Genomic DNA, 9,035 nt, shown 5'->3' on the forward strand with positions numbered 1-9,035 from the left:
AGAGGTAACTCATATGACCTAATTACTAAATGTTCAAACACGAAAAGAACTAGTTCTAAAGGAAAAAGGAGATTCCCAGTTTTTGGGATCAAACAAGGCGAGAATTGATAGTGGGTACTGTTGAAAAGGTATTGGCAGAGGCTACTAGTTAGTCTCGCCAATTCCAATTATGCTACTAAGTTGGAACTATTGAGAGCTCGGGAACTCTTGGACAATTTAGAACCTTTGCTTAATTGTGAAGGAAAAGAAACCCGATTTTGTTTTCGTGATGGAGACAAAATTAAAGACAAGTAGATTTGATGAGCTAAAGAAAATGTTGGATTTTGTGGGTTGTTATGTGGTGGAACCTTTGGGAGAAGGGGAGTCTAGCTTTATGTAGAAAATGGAGATGAATATTGAAATAGTGAATTACTCACAAAGGCATATTAATGCTTGGATAACGGATGAGCATGCAAACTCAAAGTGATTACTGACTGGATTCTATGGACAACCTAAAGTTCGTAAGAGGAAAAAGGTGTGGGATTATTGGCAACTTTTAAACCTTCCAACCAATATGCTTGGTGTGTTATTGGAGATTCTATTGCAATTACTTACCAAGATGAGAAGCAAGGGGGTAGGCATCGAAATGAATCATAGATGGTCAATTTTAGAGAGGTATTGGCAACAACCAATTTTTTTTATCTTGGTTGTATGGGGGACAAATTTACTTGGAGTAATAAGTATGGAGATATAACTTTAGGAAAGAAAGACGTGATTGGGTTGCAGCCAATCCACAGTGGTCTGGGATTTATAAAGATTTTTGGTTAGAGGGGATGGTTGCCAGGAGCTCAAATCAAAAACCAATTATTTTGTGTTTCAGTGAGAGATGCAACGGATCAGGGAATAAGGCAAGAATTTTCAGGTATGAAGCTAGTTAGACTATTGATACAGATTGTGAAAGAATCATAAGGGCCAATTGGTCGAATGATGTTGCCAGTCCGTTAGATAGAATGCAAGAGTTTCTAAGTACATGTGTCAGTGCTTTGACCAAATGAAGTTATCCAAAATTCAAGAACAGTGAGAAGGATATTAGAGCTAAGTCTGACAAATTTGCCTGGTCTCAATATCCAAACACCACAAATACAAATACTTTTCAATTTCAAGTCTTCAATTTTTTCATATAATCATTACCTAATTATTACTACTTTTTCAAACTTTTAAACAAAATACAAAAAATAATTCAACTTTTTCAAATCCCAAAACAAAAATTATATTAAAAAGTTATATTATAAAAATATTTTAACTCTATAATATTTGTATTCGATTTTTTTTCTCTCCTTTCTCAAAATCCTATAAAACATTTTAACTCAAACCATTTCTAACTCATCTTATCTCAACTCAAATATCTCATTACTATTCATAAATAATCTCAACTTATTTCATCTAAACTTATTATCCAAACCAAACCTTAATCTTTTACAAGCTGATGAGGGGGCTCACAATGAGTTTGAGTACAAGAAATTTCAAGGAGAGTTAGGTATCTTGTTTGAGCAAGAAGATCTTAAATGGAGAAAGAGAGCAAAGAGAAATTGGTACCAATTAGGAGACTGAAATAAAGTTCTTTCATACTTGTGCTAATTAGAGAAGAATAAAAAACACTATCAAGCGGATTATTGATCCTCCAAATAAGGTTCTGTCTGAGACATCTGAGATTGAAGAAGCGTTCAAGGATTATTTTGATCATCTATTTATATCCTCTAATCCATCAAAAGAAGATATAAAATAGTTTCTCTTGACAGTGGAAGCAAAAGTGACAAGGGAAATGAATGAAAGAATAGGCCAAGATTTCACTAGAGTAGAAATTGAAGAAGTTCTTCAGCAAATGGCACATCAAAAGAAGATATAGAAGAGTGCCTCTTGACAGTGGAAGCAAAAGTGACAGGGGAAATGAATGAAAGAATAGACCAGGATTCACCAGAGCAAAAATTGAAGAAGCTCTTCAACAAATGGCACCTCTAAAATTGCTAGGCCCAGATGGTTTTGGAACTTGTCTTTTCCCAAATCATTGGATCATACTAGGTGATGAGGAATGTAATGCAATGCTTAAGTTCTTGAATGGAGAGGGTATGAACCACTCTCTTAATTTTACTTATATTGCATTAATTCTTAAAGTGAAAAATCATGTGCTTGTGAGTGACTTTAGGCTATTGTGAGTAGCTTGTGTAATGTGTTGTACAAAATAATTTCAAAATTTTTAGCTAACAGACTTAAAAAAGTACTTCCTAATATTATATCTAGCAGTCAAAGTGCCTTCATACCCAGCAGACTAATTACTGATAATATTATGGTAGCCTATGAAGTGTTACACTCGATGAAGACTAGACAAAGAGGTAGAACTGAGAGTATGGCAATGAAGCTTGATATGTGCAAAGCCTATGACAGAGTTGGATGGCCTTACCTAGAAGCTGTAATAAGGAAGCTAGAGTTCAGAGAGAAATGGATTGCACTGATTATGAGTTGTGTTAGTTCAATAACCTACTCAGTGTTTGTCAATGGGAGGCCTGGGAAGAAAATATTTCTTTTAAGAGGGTTAAGCCAAAGAGATCCTCTCTCTTCTTATCTTTGTATCCTGTGTGCTGAATGATTGAGCTCCAAGATTAATGAATCTGATAAAAGAGGTGACACAAGAGAAATAATAGTGACTAGGGGTGAAACAAGAATAAACTATTTTTTATTTGTGAATGATTGTATTCTGTTTTGTAGAGCGAATTTGTCTAAATGGTCGAGGTTACATGACATCTTAAACACTTATGAAAGAGGCTCTGGGCAGGTATTGAATAAGCAGAAATCCTCCATCTTTTTTAGTTCCAATATAGAAGAAAATGTTAAGATAATGATTATTCAAGAGCAGGTGGTATAGTCTATGGGAGTTATGAGAAATATCTGGGGCTTCCAGCCATGGTGGGGAGATCGAAATATAATACGTTTAGAAATATTAGGGAAAGAGTTTGGCAAAGGATAAACAATTGGAAGAATAAATTTTTAACCCAAGATGGAAAGGAAGTCCTTATAAAAGTTATCTTACAGGTTATCCCAACTTATTCAATGAGTGTCTTCAAGCTGCCAAGGTCTTCATGTAAATAATCGAAGAGATCTCATCTATGCTTTCTAGATTTTGGTGGGGTTATAAGCATCTTGAGAAGATAATACAATGAAAAAGCCAGAGTAAGATGGAAGAATCAAACGTGAAAGGTTGCATGAGATTTAGATATATAGAGAGTTTTAACAAAGCCATGTTAATGAAATAGTGTTGGAGGGTGTTGCATAATCCAAATTCAATGGCTGCTACAATTTTCAAGGAAAAATACTTCAAGAATAGCCAGTTGTTGGATTCGAAACTAGGTTGTGGACCAACTCTGATATGGAGAAATTTGTGGTCAATAATAAACCTATTGACAGAGGGCATTAGATGGAGAGTCAGAAATAGGAAAAATATCAAAATATGGAGGTGACAAATAGTTGCCAACTCCATCATAATTATGTCTACAGTCACCTGTAAAGATCCTAGACTGTGATTCAAGAGTTAAGGAGCTTATTGATGAGGAGTCCAAATGCTGGAAAAAGAATGTTATCAACACAATTTTTGAGAAATGAGAGGATGAGTAGCTCTGCAACATTCCTATTAGTAAAGTGGGAGGTGAAGACAAATTAATATGGAACTAATAATGGCATCTTCGCAGTCAGGAGTGCTTACTATGTGGCTTTATCAAGGAGGGATTTGAAGGGTGAGACTTATATGGAGAATGACTCGAATGAAAAATGGAAGAGACTGTGGGAACTAGATGTGCTAGGGATGGTGAAGAATTTTCTTTGGAAGGCATGGAATAATATTCTCCCAACAAGGAAAAACCTCCGTTAAAAAAAATCATAGACAATTCATTCTGCCCAACATGCCAACAAGAAGAGGAATCTGTGGCCCATGCCTTATGAAGTTGTCTAGCAACCAGTGATGTGTGGGCTAATACCTCTAAACCTTTGGTCAAATGGAGAAGATGATTTCATGCAAGTATGGGAGAAGTTGATTAGAGAGTTACATAAGCAGTTGGAATGGACTGTAATTACCATGAGAAAAATATGGCTTAGGAGAAATGATTTTATCTTTGAAGACCAATTCGCTAGTCTAAGAAAGGTTATCCAAGTAGCCCATGAAGTCCTAAAAGATTTACATCAAGCACATTTGTGTTACAAGGGACAACATGTAACAAGTATCGAACAAATTCGAATAGTACTTTTGTCTGTTCGAACAAATTTGCAAAAGAATTTACCTTTTATATTGTTGGAACGTCAACAAGTATTGATTCTATTTTATTCGAGCGCTAGTCATCTCCCTTCGAACAAATGTGCCTTGAACTAAAGCATATGCAAAAAGGCGGGATAAAGGAAACTTTTGGCGTTCGAACAATTTAGATGATGTTTGAACGGATATAATATTATCAAATAAATGTTCAAATGTAACAACTTGTTAGACCATTCGTTTGAACCTATAATGGTTCGAACAATAATTTCCCTAATATCATGTGGGGGCAAACTTGCGCTCTAAATGAGATTTTCACATTCTAACGGACAAATCACGGTTCAAACACTTAAATCATATTTCCAAACCTCCTATCCTCATTGCCTCCTCCATTTTCAGAAATCAATTTGCCTGGAGAGAGAGAGAGAGACCAAGAGGGAGACTCGGGAGAGAGAGATCGTGCCTTTGTAGAGAGAGAGAGACGATTGTGCAAAGAATTTAGAGAAAGAAACTCCAAAGAACCGCTGTGTGATAGATCTAGAGAGAGGTAAAAGCTTCTCTCCCACTTCTTTTCTTTTATTGTTGGTTTAATATGTGTATTTATGTGATATATGCTTGTAACACATTGTTAGGAATACTTGTGTGATTCTTTTAGAGTATGAGTGAGATGTGTTTGGGAACGAGATGTATATGCAATGAGGGAGAGAGTTGACTTGCTAGAGAGAGTAAGGGGAGAGAGAGAGAGGTTACTAATATGATAGTTTTCTAAGTCGTGCCTACTATAGAGGAATTCCACACATGGCTTACTATTTGAATGGCCAATGAGGGTTTAAATCAATGGAGTGTTATGATTCCAAAGAGCTTAGGAGTTATTAATCGAAAGCTCTGGTTTGTGTTCGAACGCACTTTCGAGTTTGTGTTCAAATGGCTTGTGTGTGTTTAAGCGTCTGTTTGAGGTCTTGTTCGAACACTTGCTAGTAAGCATGTTGGAAGTTGAGATTTAATACATGTTGTGGATTGATTACATAGAATTTAGTGTATGTTGGGAATTAATGGATATTGCGGATACACATTATAAGTTGTGGATTTATTACTTTGTATTTAATATTGCATGTTGGGATTAAATAATGGATGTTGGAATTAGCAAGCATGTTGGGCTTTATAATATAATGATGCCAGTATATATGTATGTCGCTTGAGATTTATTATATTATTTGTTAGAATAATTAAGTGTGTAAAGAACAAAAATTATAGTATTTGGAATTCCATATCACATTGAAGTTAAAAAGAGAACATTATCTATAATTAGTCAAAAAGAGAACATTAATTACAATTAATATAACTTTAACTAGTTATATCTCGCACAATTAGAATAAAAGTAAAAAAATGTGGATGCCATGATAATAGTACTAAAAATTAATATTTTTATGATTACAATTAGAATACTATTTATAATTAATAAGATAAAAAAACTACTAGTTATAATTAGTCAAGGAAATATAAATGTTATAAAAATTATTATTAGACAATAGTCAACATAGTATAAGTGTTACTCCATCATATAAAATAAATAAAAAGAAGAAAAAGACCATCTCCCTAATTTTCTCATAATTTAGAATACTAGCTAGTTATAATTAGTTAATCAAATAAATACTAGTTTTACTTAATCAAGGAAGTAACAATTAGTTATAAAAATTATAATTTGAATAAAATCATTAGTCCATTATAAATATATATACATACACACACACACTATAAAATACTATTTTGATCATTATAATTAACTTACTAGTTCTAATTAGTTAATAACACCAACACACAAATTTTAACCACTCAAGTAAATACAATATCGTTCACTAAAATTATAATTGGAATAAGATAAAAGCAATAAAAATATTAGTCGATAATAACAAAACAAAAAAAAAAAATCCTAGTCATTTAAGTGTTACATAATATGGGTTTGAACTTAGATCTAATTCAACTTTTCTGAGTGATGGAGTTTTTGTCATTTTCAGCACACATAAAGTGTATTTAATCAACAACAATGATGCCCAGGAAACGATCTGACTCTTGATACATCACTCTGTATGCATAATGATGTCAAATGAAAGTTTAGTTCCATATGATTTCGATTATAACTCTTAAACGACGATTCCCTTCCCTCCCAATTCTCTTAAAGAATCAAACTAAACTTTTATTTGCAAAATTTTCCATCACGTCCTAAGGTTAAAGAGATTGTGCAGTGCAATAATAATGAAAGCCCGATCACTTCTTCAAAATAATTGTCCGTTCATTTTCTGTAAGACGAGAAGCTTGAATAAACTTATTATCATTTGTCTTACAAGCTTACAAGACGGTTGATAATAAGTCTATACAGGTTTTGGTCTTGCAGAGAATAAATATAGAATTATCTTGAAGAAGTGATTGGGCTTTCATTGTTACTACACTGCACAATCTCTTCGACCTTGACAAGTCAAGTAACCATGAAAGTCAAACATTTCTCAATATCATTCCCTAGTTGACTTCTGCAAGACTGGAAGTTTGTATAAACTTATTATTATCAGTCTTACAAGATTACAAGATAGCTAATAATAAGTCTATGTCGCCTTCCTATCTTGCACAAGTTGTACCAGAGGATGATCTTAAAGAAATATCTCGTTCTTATTGTTATTTGACTATGCAGTCTCTTGGATCTCGAAAAATGCAGTAACACTGAGTGGACAGTATCTAAAGTTTCCGAAGTGATGGCCTGACAATTTTGGCATATGAATGTTTAGATTGATTTTTTAAATTACTCAGGTAGAAATAGAAACATCATTTAAGAATAAGTAAAATCCTATCATACGGAAAACAACTTTCTCCGCACCAATACTGAGGAGCTAGTATACCAAGTAATGCATTTTTTTATTATATTAATTCCATTCATTTTTTTTTTGTTTGTTATACCGCCGATCTAATTTTGCTTTTTATTGTAGGAGTCTTGTCAACAAAATAAGTAGAAAAAGTTTGAAGATCCACCATGGAGATGCAATTACATATTAAGCACAAAAAAATGCTTAAAGAAATGCAAATGATGATGTTCCAACATTTTATGCCTCCAGTTTCATTTCAAACATTTGTAGTTTTTTTTAATATTTTGTACCATAACCCTAACTTAGAGTTTTATTGTAGTATCATAAAATTTTCATGAACAATTGTTGGATTATATATCATGTTTGAATTTCACTTTTCTACCTATTGTTGGAAAGGAACTTCATTTGTTTGAACGTGTACGACATTTTATGTTCAGAACGGCCTAATCGTTATTCGAATGGTATAACGTTAACATAAGATGTTCGAACAGTTATGATATTAGTTCGAACTACAAGTCATAATCTCATTCAAACGCATACCTTTTTTATTCGGACGAACCCACTTCTATTAGAACATAAATATTTTTATCAAAATAAAGTTTGAACCATAATAGAAATTGTTCGAACCACATATGGTTCAATATTCGAACGGATCAAGTCCATATTTGAATGCTCATCCAAACAAGTATAACAAAGTATTTGAATGGTAATCACTTCTATTTGAACATCATTAGTGTTACCCAAATTTGTTCAAACGAAAAGGTTGTACTCCGAACCGTTTACGGTCAAATTGTTGGGACGATTATATCCCATATTCGAACGTCGTTCGAATTAGGAACTTTCATCTTCAAATAATTCTAGTTACTGTTTGAACCGTAATTGCACACATTCGAACCATTTACAGTCTCGACATTCAAACGGACATCAATCTTATTCGAATGATCATGCTTTAAATATTCGAACTATCTTGCATCCCCTTCGAACATTTCTCAACTCATTCGAACGTGACAAAGTATTCAAATACTAGCCTCACATCGTAACAGTTCGAACAATATTCTATGTTCGAATGAAAGTTGGCTATTCGAATTCTTGTTAGGGACAAAATGACTTCATCTTAACATTTTTTTCCGTTCGAACGAGTAAGAATTCTTGCCGATAGATATTTTTTGGGATAGGATTTTTTTTCTCATCATAGATTCTCTTTCATGACAAATTCTCTTTCGAGGTAATGCGTGATGCTTACACGTTGGATCAAATGGGGATGAAGACATGGCTTTTGAATATTAGAGTGGCACGATTCCAATGATGTGGTGTGTGCGCGTTGGTGACAGGTGGATGAAAATAGATTTAGCATTCGACGTATGGAAAAAATGGAGAGCAAAACCAATGAAATGAGGGAGAGAGGAAAGCTTAAAGAAAGGAAAGGAAAATGGTGTAGCCCGAGAGGGAATGGCCCAAGGATTGGTTTCGAGAAGGCCGAATCCTCATTTTTTTCATAGATTTTTCTTATATCTTTAAACATTTTTTTAAAAACAAAATCATAATATCATTAAAAAAACACATCCTTAATCACTAAGTAATAAAAAATAAAAAATAAAAATGTTAAGACCCATGTCGGGATCCAACTCTCAGTAGCACTATCATTTTCCAAGGAAAAGATAACCAATCATAATAGAAGAAGATGGGCGAGGCGGAGTGGAGTGGAGCTGGTGCTCCTCCCCCTATGACTTGGAACGGGCCGTTGGTGGTGTAGTTCAAGTGGCTTGTGTTTCTTAGGGAGAGAGGGGCTGACCTTTTTGTTTCGACCTGAATGGTCACATTCCAAGTAATAGTATATCATTTCACAAAGGGAAATGTTAAAAGATACCATAAATTTTTATGCAAAAGTTTATTACAGTTTATATGATAAA

The sequence above is a fragment of the Juglans regia genome, chromosome 4 (assembly GCF_001411555.2).
Source record: "Juglans regia cultivar Chandler chromosome 4, Walnut 2.0, whole genome shotgun sequence".
NCBI lineage: Eukaryota > Viridiplantae > Streptophyta > Magnoliopsida > Fagales > Juglandaceae > Juglans > Juglans regia.